The sequence below is a fragment of the Ixodes scapularis genome, unplaced genomic scaffold (assembly GCF_016920785.2).
Source record: "Ixodes scapularis isolate PalLabHiFi unplaced genomic scaffold, ASM1692078v2 PGA_scaffold2__306_contigs__length_199485367, whole genome shotgun sequence".
Taxonomy (NCBI): Eukaryota; Metazoa; Arthropoda; class Arachnida; order Ixodida; family Ixodidae; genus Ixodes; species Ixodes scapularis.
Genome location: NW_024609857.1, coordinates 54,210,269 through 54,225,516, shown reverse-complemented (window position 1 = coordinate 54,225,516; position 15,248 = coordinate 54,210,269).

Here is a 15,248-nt window from a genome sequence, read left to right as displayed (position 1 = left end):
GGTAGAAGATGGCAAAAATGTGGAAAGGTGATCAGCTCCTCAACGACGACGTCCCGAAAGGTGTGTAAAGCGGCAATGAACAGGGAAACACCACGGATGGCTGCACTGCCTGACATAAAGCTGCGGAATGAGATGGCTTCGATTTCTTCATTTCCTTCGGGCAGAAATTTTTGCCTCGTTTAAGAAAAGCAAAAATAAACACTGGGTCAAAGTGAGGTTGTAAATGGTTTCGGTCATTTCAAAACATTTCCACGCTTGTTCTTATGAAATAGACTAGAGTCTCTACATCTACCGGCCTTGGGTGAGCGGACTACAAACATTGATGAACATTTCTTGCATAATACCATTACTGACCGATGACAAAGATTACAAGTACCAAGGGAATCAAATCAATTCAGTAAAATATCGATTGAATGCCCATCCACGGTGTAGAAATAAAAGCGAGAAATTATGAGGCTTGTGTTTATTCGGTATTTTGCGAAAGTGGAACAGTAGGCACTTGTAGATTTCGTATCATCCACGTAGATAGCAGACTTTACATTATTGCACGCATCGGCAAATTCTATTTTTGTCTATTCCGAGATGCTCACCGAAACAACAAAAAAATTACCAAAATATCTCGCGTATCTTTATTTTTTTTTAAAATCTCTTTTACAGTTGAGTAGCGCTATATGCTTCTTGACTCATTTTTTTAAAACGAAGTTTAGTTCTGGAGACCCGGCACGAAATATTAAAACCGGTAATGATAATATTTTATACAAGCCAAAATACTAGTTTTACGTTATATTCTTTCCAAACGGAACCCTGCATAAAAGAATCCTTGCGTACTTAATTTTCTTTTCCCAAGTCCCGATCTACACTAAAAAAAAAAAAAAAAAAAAAAAAAAAAAAAAACGTGCGTCTACTTTTCCGCACAACACTCGAAGAGCATGTGTTTAGACCAAAAAACGCAGTCTAAGTTGTGTGATTTTTGCAATGCATGCGCGACGTTTTTCATTGTCTAATGTCACAACTCAGAGTGCATTTTTCGGTCTGAACATATGTTTTGGCATCGTCATTCGCTGACCTGCCTCCGTAAGTTGCGCTGATTGGCTTTTGGAGTGTTGTGCGGGAGTAGACGCACGGGCGTTTTTTAGAGTGGGGTAATTTTCTAAACTAACTATTACCTCTTGCTAATAAAGCATTTTGTATTCCTACGTGGTACGGGGTTGGTTATTGGGAAAGCGTTTATGTCTAACCGAAACGCAACGAAATATATTTAATGCGTGACAAGCTCACGTACGTGCTATGCTTGCTGTAGCCACGAGTGATGTAACGAGCTTAGTGAAGCGCGATTTTTCTCGGATGCAAGAAAGTTTCGAACTCTTTCACCAAAAATATGTAAGAAAGGTCTACACTTACGAGCAGCTTTGATGCATCTCATTTTCAAGCTGTATGTTCGCTTGAAATAGTAAAGGTCAGAGATAACTCTAACAATAAATGCACTTACGACAATAAAAATCAATTTCGAAAGATCAAATACACTAAGATGTTCAAATACAAACGGACGCGTACAGTAAGTCATAATAAAATAAAAACAAAAACAAAAAACAGGCAAAAAGCGAAGTTACCAGTATGCGGCACAATGATGTATGAAATAAATTAAACATCAAAAGATTGGATGAAGAGTCCGGCAAAAGAGTGTTATTTCCGGTAGCGATGCAGCGAGACGAGAATTGAACCTTGGAAAAACAACAAAACAGACAAACACACGCACACACAACAAAAAGCACCCTTAAAAATTCGCAACACCCGTCCGAGACATTTCGAATTTACAGGGGCACGTACGACTTGCAACGTGCAATTTACGACCATTCGTTACCCGGGCCGCCAGACACATCTCCGGAATGCCTTCGCCCGAACCTCAGACAACAGAAAATCCGAAACATTTCGAATCTACTTCCGCCAATATTTTTAGTATTTGTTTGGTCTCTAGCACTTTCGGACTCTCACGTTACATCAATCTTAATGTATCCAGGGAGCGAACGCTACAATATAAGTCTTATACCCACGCATTCTATGACAGGATAGAACAACCTTTTATAATCGATTGCAGCTCCGAAAAGAAAACAGAAGAAAGTCAATGGCCCACTCTTCTTGTCAAATAAGAGACGAGTCGTGGTAGTCGAGTTTTTTCAAGAACCGTCTCTCTTTCGGCACACGATCACTCTCCCACTTATACATCCCTGCAGAGAGCGTGATCACATGTGACGAAAAATGCACGTGCGACTGGTCCAACGAGAGAAGGTAGCCCCCGCCGCACTGTCTGCGAGTAAAGACGCTTTACACACGCGCCAAATTACAGCTGCCATTGCTGACCTTCTCTTGTCTTACCGAGACGCCAAGCAACTGAAACGGTAGCTGACGATCCTGTACGAAGGTTGATGCTTTAGAAAAGGACACAGTTGAATCTAATATGCCAATAACCTGGCCTGCTATGGTAATGATGAAGTGAAATAAACGGAATAAGAGGAAACAAAAACTGAAGGTCAGTTATGGCGGCGTCCATGCACAGCTGCTGCAAAGCGTCTATAGTTGAATTTTTTTCATGCATGCATGGAAGGGTAGGAGTTAGTGACGGCGACCTTTTAGATCGTTGAACGGCGTCAATCATCGAGAAGGGAACAGACACAAGGCCGGCCGCGGCTGCCGACGAGAGCGCCATCGACCTTAGGGTCAGCGATTGTCTAGTGTTACAAATATAAATTCCGCGAGGAAAGTATAGGCGCCCCCGCTCGGCGCCGAATTGAAGCGTCCTGCCTTTTTAGGAGACGAGAAACCGCGGCTCGCCTGGAGTTAGGGGGGCGGGAGCGAGGGGGCGGTTTCAATCAATCTAAGGGTACAAAGAGCAGTAGGCGTGCCGCCGTGAATGACAAAGTGAACTTAGAAAATTTGAGGTTGGGGCTCCATTGGAGTGCGCAGGTGAACGCGGTGATGCTCCCGAGACGATGATAAATGGAGCATTTATTTATTCACTTTGTAGTTAGGTACACGTCTATTCACCGGACCTTCAATTCTAAAAGGTCTTGACTCACTTAATGTGCTTGCGCAGATTTAACACAGACGAGGGAAAGCGAAAGCGAAAGGCCTTCTACACTGAGGCTCGTGGCTAAGAAATCGCAGTTCGGGCATCAATATATAATGCTCGTCTTTTTTATTGTTTTTTGTTACAACATAAGTAAGTATTGTTAATAAGAGATTTTGATTTCCAGTGACGGGTATAGTCACTGTAGCGTGATCGTTGTGAATACCTGAGAAATAAAGGGTTTTAAAGATACAAAAAAGGTAGGAAACAAAAATAATATCAAATTGGGAAAGCACTGCAAGACTGAACAACTATTCTCAACTAACACTTCATATAATTTTCTGACTTAGTTAAAGAATTATTCCCTTTAAATATTTTTGTTGGTGTTCATTTCTTTCTCCTGTGTTATTTGTTTTATTTGTTATTATTCCATTTTAAAAAGTAAGTTTGAAAATCATATGACGTTATATATAAAGTGTGCAACGTTCTGAACAGGCTTTCTATTGTTTTTATACTATATTATACCTCCTCGAAAAATTCTCGACAAGTCAAATTTAAGCGTATAAAAATCCACACGGCGTTTTGCGGGATGATACGCACATAGCAAGTCACGACCTTTCATCCGCACTGATATTTGTACCAAGCAAGGGTTCCACGTCCGTCCTATTTTTTGTTTCTTATGACAGGTATACACAGACTATGTACTCCGTGCAGGGATTCTGGCACATGAGGGTCGACTGTGCGAGGCAGAGCGAAAGTATCAAAGGCAATGATCACAGCATGGTGACGCCTCGGCAGACTGTATTCTCCAACTTTCCAGCGACTATTCGCAACTCTAGTATGCCTAGAATTCAAGGTAATTCCAAATGCTCGATCGGGACGCGTTTGCAACACAAGCTGCGAGAAGGAGAAGAAAACGCCCGTCGTCCGCAAGCCGCTACACCTCTCCGCCTTATTTCCTTTTGTTAAGTTCGGGTGTATTACAACAACGCCATTCATGCTAACTTTAAATTAATTTGCCCAGGTGCTGTCTGCTTTTGAATCGCAGGCGTTCTTCATCATTTGTGCTGCTCCCTCTCTTCAGTATAGGCTCTCTACGCAAATCTATTTAGAGGAGGCGACGCCACCCAGTGGCAGAGACGTGATTTACGGAAACGGGAGCTTGCGCCTGTCAAAATGTCGAGTGGAAGCTTCCGCGGCTTGGTGTCGAAAATATAAAACAGGGGAACTGCGATTAAATAAACTCCGTCGGTATCGCGAGTAGGAGGAGCGCTGTCGCTCAATCAAAAACAGGAGCTCTTACAAAATCGCGCTTTTCGTCTCCGATTTGTGTAAGTGAAAAGCGTGCGATGAATCCTAGATCGTAACTGTTCTGGTCGGTTCGGTTTTTCTAGCAAAGTAAGGTAACACTTGTCATAATTATACCATATATGCAAAGAGAATTAAGGCTTTCTGTTCAATAATGAAGGAAAATTGTATGGTTTTCATGCTTTTCTTTTCTTGTTTTTCGTTTTAAATACGACGTTACAGAGATCCTAGAGCATTTGTAGAGTCTGTCCCTTTAACCTGCGTGCGTTTCTGCTCTTAGAAAATGGATACATACTTAGTCTGTTCGCGACGACGCGGTAGGAATATCAAAACAGTATTAATTTGCACATTTTTTTTATTAACCACCAAATCCAACGTAGTGGAATGGCATAAAATAGAAGATCAGTTCGTCGCGATGAAAGGACTATTCCACTATGCCTTCGAGTAGCTCCTTGTACATCCGCGAAATGCCAACTACGCCACTTGAAGTAAGATTAAATATTAGATAGGTGGCGTAATCTGCCACCCAATAGAAAGCATTTAGTGATATATATAATTGGTATATGCTCCCTCTTCTCTATCTTGTTTGTAAGACCTTCAAAATTCAAAGCGTATCTTGTAAGGAGCAAAGTGTGATATATTTGCAGACGAGGACAGCATAAAAAACGTATCTTTTGCATTGATTTTGCTAATACGTATATTGGCTCTGATAATTAAAGATAAATAAAAAAAAACACTCCTACACATGTGAGCGACATGTGTGTGAAAAAAAGTAATTGTGGAGGAGCAGGTCACCTAAATGTGAAATTTTGTTTCCCGTGTCATAGATTCGGTTTAATACGCTCGTGATATGCATTTCAGAATATTGTGTCGCCATAAAACTGATTGTGTTGTGTCGGTGCAGAGACTTTGCTCCTTATCATACTAATATCACTTATATGAATTATAAAAAAGCAAACAAAAACATTGCACGTGTTTCCTATTTGCACCTTCAACGTATTATACATTAAGCAATGCCTATTAGTACAGGACATTACTAATTGGTTCTTAAAGTAGGGCGGACTGTTCCTAATGGACGTCTTCAGAGTTGTCGCAAAAAATACAATCAGCCGAATTAAAAACAAAAAAATGTATGACCAAACGGCAGACACAACCGAACACTCCGCGGAAGGAAATCTTCTTAGCACGGCGGTCGCCCAACATTTAGAGCGTTATTTTTCTTTCCCCTCGCCAATGATCAGTTGAGACGCCGATACACCGAGAGAGCACTTTCCAACAGTTTTTTCGTATATCCCAAGAGATGGACTAATGACCCCAACGGAGCGACGACGCGACCCGAATTCCCCCGCAAGCTTCCACCCTAGACGCGACGCCGCCTTCCCACGTTCCCCCCGGAACAACTTCGTCTGGAGGCCACCAGGGGCGCAGCTATAGCACTGTCGCGTTGGAGATCCTAGATTCAAGAGAGAGAAAGAGAGAAAGAAAAAGAAAAAAGAGCAATTCAAACCATTGAGAATTTGAGAGCGCTTGCAGCGTAATGGCAGTTGGCGCATCTGTAGATTGTCCGCAAGTGCGCATACGACGCGCGCTGTCACGTGGCAAGAACGAAAGCGGGAGGGAAGATTTGACCAGTGGTTTGACCAGAAGAAAATTGGCAACTCATTCACTGTGGTGAGACGGTGGATGATGTTTTTGCGTCTTTTTATGAACAATCTCCCAAAGGTCAATCTTAGCAATTTCCCACACTGCCTTGTTGATAGTTACAAAAATGCAGAGGGGAGGAAAAGAAGCTTAGAAGGTCGAAGGGAGGAATCCTAGCTTTGGTTTTTTGGTTTCCAGGCTAAGTAGTGCAAACTACCGCCCGTTATCAAGGCCGCAGCCATTAGCATTCATCCATCCATCCAGCGGAGCAACACCCCGCTAGCACGCTTCCGGACGTCACACCAGTGCAGAAAAGAAAGGAAGTGCTGTTAATAATATTGGTGAAACTTTTTGTTTGCTTGTGAAGATAAAGGCGTTTTGAATTTTTACTTTGAATTCATCTAAATTTTGCAGATGCTAGGCTTTAAAGGTATTTGTTTTCTTTGACACCCACACATGTTCTGTTCGTTTTTGCTCTATGCTCCCGTGATGTGTGGGTCCTGCGATGATACTTGTGAGTTTACGATCGTTATGGTACGTAGGCTAAAGTTTCTGCTTGCATAAACATCTGTCCAAAGTGTCAGACTTTTTTTGTGGCGGCAAATCCCCCAGCTGGCATCTCGGTGCCTTTGGACACATTTGAATCGGTTACTGACAGTTCAATATGTAACGACTAAACATTATTTCTTGCAGAACAAACAAACAAACAAACAGACAAACAAGACATTTATTTACTTTACACAGTACTCCTTGTTAAATATAGAAGATAAATTCTGTAAAGGAGAAATTTAAATGGAAGGGACACGAGTGAAATTTCGAAACGTTTAATTAAGCGAAGACAAAACGGTGATATCAAAATACTTGTTGATGTTTCAACAGAGGGCTGTCAAGTTTCACTGCTATGTTAAATGTACCCATTACTCTTCTCTGCAGTAAGCAAAGTGGCCCTGCAGTGTTGATGGCCGGTATCATAAGCATTTGTTATTCGTCAAAAGTATAACAGTCAAAGCAACACTTTGCACGACCACTTTTACCTCACGGTTTCACAGCCGAGTGGTTCCCATCCAACGTTCCCGGCGTAGCCAAAACACCCGCATTCTCGCATTGTCCGCCTTGAGCGCTGGCACTCCGAGCACACGGAGCATACCCGGTCCAGATTCCCGCACTCGAAGGCCTCAAATCAAGTAGGCCAAAGCTTCGAATTACTCGAATTACTCAAATGAAGCTCATGGCATGAAAAATCCAATCCATCGCCAGATGAGCTCGCAGCCAACGAACGTCGTCGTTCCCAACGCTGTTGGTCGTTCCAAAAGAAAGCTAAGCTGTATAAAATATAATCGAAATTATTTATTTACTACATATTTTTGCTTCAAAGTAAGTGAGAAATGACAAAAGCAAAATAAAAAGACATACTGCTAAACACACTAACATCGTTTAAGGCTTTCTTCGAATATAAATTTCGTAACTCCGAATACTGGAATGTAGCCAGTCATCGCCTAAATCTTGGTAAAAAAAATTGTATCGTATAGATTACACAAACTGCTTAATAATTTTTACTCGAATGATGTTATGTTGGATAAAATGACGATGAATGAATAACGTGATTTGATATATGAATTTTTTTGGTTTAATAACGTTTTTTTTTCAGTTTTGTATTTTGCGTGTTTGCTGCTGTAGAATGCCATTGGTGGCCGAGAGCTTGCCCAGCAGCTTTGTCAGTTTTTTTGTTCTCAGTCTCCGCCATCGAAAATGGAATATGAAGATTATTATTATTATTATTATTATTATTATTATTATTATTATTATTATTATTATTTGTGATATGATATGTCCAACGCTGTCTGCATATGTAAACTCTTACAATACGCTGACGACACGGTACTGCTCTCGTTCCATCTTGATTATGTTCCAGCAATGACGCTACTCCAAAAAAACACTTGCTGCTTGCTGGACTGTTTTAAAAGAAATTGTCTTGAGGTAAATATATCAAAAACTAAACTTGTACGCTTTCATAATCCGCTAAGAAATATAACGTTTGATCATCCACTTTACATGCATAGTTCTGACTGTGCAGGTGGCAACTGCTGCCCAGTGTCTTATGCAGATCAGGTTAAGTATTTAGAATTGAGTTTGATAGCGCTTTGTCAAGGAATTTTCATATGTCTTATATCTGTAAAAAACTGAGAAAAGTGTAATGCTTACTCTGTAATACAAGATCGTTATTTGTAAATCAACCAGAAAGATGATATCTCAAGCGTTAGCTTACAGTGTTTTAAAGTATGGCATAATAATTTTTGGACATGGGTGTGTAATATGGTGCCAAAAAATTGATTCAGTTCTGAAAGGAATGTCTAACAGTATTGTCTATGGTCCATTGTCAGAAACTGAAGATGAAAAACTAAAAACTGTAGGTTTGCCACTCTTCAATGCTTTAATGATTCAGACTGCTGTACTGAAATATTTTTGGAACGATGACTATAAAGAACCCAATATAGTATCTAGACCACTTCGTCGGACCGAACGTTATAAAGTGCCTTCTATCACCACGAAATGTGGAAAGAGAGTTCGCAATTACTATGTGCCTTCAATCTTCAATGACCTGCTGGAAAACATATATGGTGTGGACTCTAAAAAAAACTCACACAAGTGCTCCAAGATTTCAATGGAACAACATAACTATGCGTGAATGTGTGCGCGTGCATGTGTGTTTTTTTTGTTTTGTTTACATGATTATTTATTGCATCACAGTGTATTTATTGATACTATGTGCATGCCTTTATTTCATCATATTTTATTGCATTACAGTGCAGATGCTGCATGGTGAGCTTGAAACTGTTTGTGTGAGGGGACATTGTGATTATGACCAGTAGAGTGCTGTCCCACAAGCCTTTACCGGCTTTGACAGACCCGTGCCTCGACTTGAGAAATTATTCGCACAAATAAATATATTTGTATTATTATTATATTATTACTACTATTATTATTATTGATGTCTACCGTCATGATCGTGATTTCTCTTCCCGGGGCCGAGTAGGAGGCGGTGTATTGGTCGCGGTTAACAAACAATATAGTTCACGAAGACGTGAGGATCTGGAGAGATTTCCTGAGTCTCTGTGGGTTGAAATTGAGTGTTCTAGCAGAGAACGTATTTTAATAGGTCTGTTTTACCTTCCTCCTCAGACGACACCAGATGATTTCCAAAGATGTCTTGCTGACATTGAAAATACTATTAATGATGCACAGGGGAGCAATATCTTAATCTTGGGGGATTTTAACGCTCCAGGGATTAACTGGACACAATTCAATGTCCTTACTGACAACTTTTATTGTAAACAAAAGTGCAACTATCTCCTCAACTTTCCTTCCTTTTTAGATCTTAGACAGCACAATAACATTCTAAACGACCAAGGTAATGCTTTAGATTTATGCTTTTCAAACACGGACGGTATACGTGTGGCTCGAAGTGAACTTTCTATGGTTCCTGAGGATAGCTATCACCCTGCTCTTGATGTAGTTCTTTCTGTTTTTGATCCTCCGGTCCTCAGTCCCTCTAATAGTCCTTCCCCACACACATCATATAAGTATTCAGCGGGGGACTACACTGGAATGTATCACCATCTTTCGGGTGTTGACTGGGCTTCTATCCTGGAGTCGTCTGATATCAACGGCCAAGTACATCTCCTCACAACTGTTGTTCAGGAGGCTATGGACATGTATATCCCTCTTAAAACGTCTAAAAAATCTCGCTTCCCTATCTGGTTCTCTCGTGAACTCAGAACGCTTTTAAAACGGAAAGATTTTTTGCACTGGAGGTTTAAGAAAAGTGGTCTTCCAAAGTGGGAAGTTGAATTTAAAATTTGCAGAAAGCGATGTAAGAAAATTTTAAACCGTGATCGCCAGGCGCATTCTGACTCGGTGGAGTCAGATCTTGTTAAAAATCCCAAGAAAGTTGGGAGGTACGCTAAATCGCGCTTGGGGAAGAATATTGAGTCCGAAATCGTCTTGAATCAGCATAGCGACAGTGCGAAGGGCATGTCTGAGTTGTTTGCTGATCACTTTGCGTCAGTTTACATTAATAATAATAACTGCTCCTCATCTATTTTGCCTCACTCGGACGTTTTTGGCGACTCATTAGGTTCTGTGGTTGTCGATGAGGAATGTGTTAGGCTATGTATTAAGAAAATGAAACCCACATTGTCTGCAGGTCATGACGGGATACCCGCTGCAATTGTTAAGGCTTATCATGAATTACTTACGCCTATACTGTGCACAATTTTCAATAACTCGTTGACGTCAGGGATATTCCCTGACGACTGGAAACTGGCAGTGGTTGTTCCGGTCCTGAAATCTGGAAATAGTAGTGATGTTCTTAATTACAGACCGATTTCTCTTCTCTCTTCTTTTTCCAAACTCTTTGAAATGGTAATCCATCAATTTCTCTCCTTCAAGTTTCGTAGTATAGTCATTCCTAATCAGCATGGTTTCATGTCCGGCAGATCGACATCCACCAATCTCGTATCTTTTATGTCTGCTGCCTCTGAAGTAGTTTGTAATAGAGGTCAGCTTGACGTTTTTTATTTCGACCTGAGTAAGGCATTCGACGTAGTCAACTACAACATCCTCTTGTACAAGCTTTCTTCGTACGGAGTATGTGGTTCGGTATACAATTTGTTAAAAAGCTATTTGTCTGATAGGCAAGCCTACGTCCGCGTCAACAATACTACCTCGTCCTTGTACAAGGCAAGCTCTGGAGTGCCCCAGGGATCTGTCTTGGGCCCCCTCCTTTTTAATATTTTTGTAAATGATGTCTCTCGAGTTATATTAAATTCTTCATTTCTGCAGTACGCTAATGATATAAAACTTTACAAAAAAATATCGACCTTAGAGGATTGCATCGCGCTTCAGAATGACGCATATTCCTTCGGTCGTTGGTGTTTAGACAATGACCTCCGTATGAATCATTCTAAAACAAAAATAATGACATATTCTCGCAAGACCCATGATATATTCTTTCCGTATAGTTATCATGGCGAACTGCTGTCACGTGTAAGTGAACTGAGGGACCTTGGAGTTGTCTTTGATTCAACCTTGAGATTTGACACTCACGTCATCAAAGTGGTTCAATCGGCCTTGCGCACGTTAGGTGCCGTGTCTCGCATAACGAAGGAGTTCAAAAGCCCGTCCGCTTTTTTTACGCTGTATTGTTCCTTAGTTAGATCCCAGCTAGAGTACGCCTCGGTTGTTTGGAACGGCATTTCCAAAACTAACAGTTCATCTGTCGAGCGAGTCCAAAACAAATTTATTTCTATCTTTATATATCGTTACCTTGAGAATGGTGATCCTTGTCTGAACGGTGTGTGTAACTCACAACTTGTCAACTTGTTGAGCTTCCAGCAGCGTCGGGTGAAGGCAGATTTGTTGTTTTTGTTTAAGACCCTGCACGGCTCGATTAACTCTCCCAGCCTTCTGTCCGAAGTGAGCCTCAGAGTTCCACGTGTGCCTACACGGCTCCAATCATCTTTTTATATAGCTCGACATTTTAGCAACTTAAACCCGATCCAAAGATCGGCGGAGTGTTATAATCGCTACTCTGACACAATTGATATTTTTAACTCATGCGGGAGCAAGTTCGGAAATGCTGTTCAAATCTTCCTCTTGCAGGAAAAGGGCTCATCAGTTGAAGCGCTGATGTAGTATTTGCTTTTTGCTCTCACACCTGGTGATGTCCCTGTTTTGTGCTTTTGATTTCCCTTGTTAATCTGAGTGTCTTTCATACTTGTTAATATTTTTATTCTCAGACTGGAGAACTACGTTCTCCTTCTGCACTCGTGTGTATGCGTGTTTGTATGTGTGTGTTTTTGCTCATTTTTTTTTAGTGTGCCAGCACTAAGACCGATTGGTTGTTCCTGGACACTTTAATAAACATTGATTGATTGATTGATTGATTGATTGATTATCATTCTAAAACAAAAATAATGACATATTCTCGCAAGACCCATGATATATTCTTTCCATAAAGTTATCATGGCGAACTGTTGTCACGTGTAAGTGAACTGAGGAACCTTGGAGTTGTCTTTGATTCAACCTTGAGATTTGACACTCACGTCATCAAAGTGGTTGAATCGGCCTTGCGCACGTTAGGTGCCGTGTCTCGCATAACGAAGGAGTTCAAAAGCCCGTCCGCTTTTTTTACGCTGTATTGTTCCTTAGTTAGATCCCAGCTAGAGTACGCCTCGGTTGTTTGGAACGGCATTTCCAAAACTAACAGTTCATCTGTCGAGCGAGTCCAAAACAAATTTATTTCTATCTTTATATATCGTTACCTTGAGAATGGTGATCCTTCTCTGAACGGTGTGTGTAACTCGCAACTTGTCAACTTGTTGAGCCTCCAGCAGCGTCGGGTGAAGGCAGATTTGATGTTTTTGTTTAAGACCCTGCACGGCTCGATTAACTCTCCCAGCCTTCTGTCCGAAGTGAGCCTCAGAGTTCCACGTGTGCCTACACGGCTCCAATCATCTTTTTATATAGCTCGACATTTTAGCAACTTAAACCCGATCCAAAGATCGGCGGAGTGTTATAATCGCTACTCTGACACAATTGATATTTTTAACTCATGCGGGAGCAAGTTCGGAAATGCTGTTCAAATCTTCCTCTTGCAGGAAAAGGGCTCATCAGTTGAAGCGCTGAGGTAGTATTTGCTTTTTGCTCTCACACCTGGTGATGTCTCTGTTTTGTGCTTTTGATTTCCCTTGTTAATCTGAGTGTCTTTCATACTTGTTAATATTTTTATTCTCAGACTGGAGAACTACGTTCTCATTCTGCACTCGTGTGTATGCGTGTTTGTATGTGTGTGTTTTTGCTCATTTTTTTTAGTGTGCCAGCACTAAGACCGATTGGTTGTTCCTGAACACTTTAATAAACATTGATTGATTGATTGATTGATTATTATTATTCAATGTTTCGAAGGCTTTTGACTCTGTGTCGCATGAGGTTCTTTTGAGTAAACTTTACAGCTTAGGCTTCAGGGGTCCTTTTTACATCCTACTTAAAAACCTTCTCTCAAACCGTACTCAGCTGGTTTCAATATCCGGTCAACACAGTACGAAATTATCTTTGAAATCCGGCGTTAATCAGGGATCTGTGCTTTCCCCTCTTCTTTTTAATATTTATGTTAATGACCTGCCCAAGGTAGTGAAACACTGCAAGATCTTTCAAAACGCAGATGACACTGTTTTTTTATCGAGTCATCTACATTACAGTAAGGTGGCAGAATTACTGCTGCTGGATTCATTTGAGATTATGGGTTGGTTCTCGGCAAATGTCATAACTGTCAACGCGAATAAAACGCAACTGATGTGCTTTTGCAGTCCTCTAAAGAGGGTACTTTTGGACAAGGCAACACTCCCACTCGCTTCAAACTGTATTTCCTGTGCATGTGAGCCAGTGGACTATGTGACCGTTACAAAATACTTGGGAATTTATTTACTCTGTGACTTATCGTGGAATTCGCATATTTTCTACATCTTGAAGAAGCTACGAGCTGCATCATGAACCCTTTACAACTTAAGAACTTTCATCCCAATGTCAACCAGAAGACTTCTTGTGCATGTACCTGTGTATATTGTGCTTCGATACGGAATAACTTTGTTCGGGCAGTGTACAGACCTATTGCAAACGAAAGTAAATTCTCTTTTGAAGGGCATCTTGCGTAGCGTGGCATACGATTCCAGCCCTCAAACATCCGATAACATCTTTGACGATCTTAATTTACCATCCTTTCCAGCTTTGTTCATGCATACGGTTGTACTCCGACACTACTGGGATGACACCTTCAAGGTTCCCACCCTGGTATGTCGTGACCTTCGAAAGCTGGAGCCATATGTCACGCCGCGCATCAACACACATTTTGGGAAATTCATTCGCTCTTATTACGTTCCACACATGTTTAACAACCTCCCACCTCTGCTGAGCGATATCACGTCTCGCGGAAGGTTAAAAGGAAAACTGAAAAGTATTTGCTCAATTATGGTTAAACATCACTAACCGCCAAGACTGTGATCTGTCTTAAACAGATGTTGTGAGCGCGATCCACAATTCTTCTTCTTTAACAATCTTTCTCAAACTCTTTTGTAACTTTGTTTTTAAACTTTATGTTTTTTTTTTGTAGATTATTCTTTGAGGGGGACCAGTCGTACAAGTCTTAAGGACTTTGACGGCCCCGAATTGGTATTTCGACAATTTTAGGCACGTGCAATAAGAATTATTATTATTATTATTATTATTATTATTATATTTTCCCTGTTTCTTTGCTTACTGCTTACCAAGATCACGTTTGACAACGTTCTCCTCATCAACTCCTGGATAACGGTACCGTAGAACGAATTCTTCTACGTCACCAAGAGTGGCGAACGCGGGGCACGGATTGGACCCCAGTGGTGCGTCATCGTTCGGCTGGGACGCGTGTACTCGCTGATTGGACACGAATCTCAGCCGAACGCTGATCAATCAATGTCCCGCGTTTGACGAAGGAAAAATTCCGTCTTACGACTTTGTTGCCTAGGGGGTGTTGCGCAAAGACGTTTGCAGACGACCAACGCCTTCGTCCCACCTCGCAGTTCGTGTCGCAAACGAGACCCGTAAACCCCGTGATTTCAATCAAGCCGTTGGATAAACTCGGCAATCTAGGCACACTGCAGCGCTCGCCAACAGCTATATATGGGTAAATTACTTCCAAAATGTAATTTAATTACGATTACAATTACTTTGCTTCAAAGGTAGTTTAACTACATTTACAATTACAACTACGTGAAAAGTAATTAATTACAATTACAAATTACTTTTAAGAAGTAATGTAATGACTTTGCAATTACTTATTTCTGAGATCGACCCGACTTGGGCCATGTTCTATTGAATGCAACACCTATGTTCATTCCTTGCCCCAATGTTTGAGGAGGCCTAAGCATAGATGCATAAATGTCACGTATTGCACTTTCCTTTTATAAATTTTGTTAAATTTAATAAAGAGCATGACTGTTTGGGGCAATAAAGTAGCAGGTTATTACATTTTTAATAAATATTAATAAATTAGTTCATATTCTGGAAGACGCCAGATCGGTAAATTAAAAATTGGGTTGAAAGACGTTTGTTATCAAGGCAAATAAAATTGCGAAAATTAGTCATATATGAATATTTTACAAGTGTTAACATAAAACTAATATCCACACGTGCTGATACG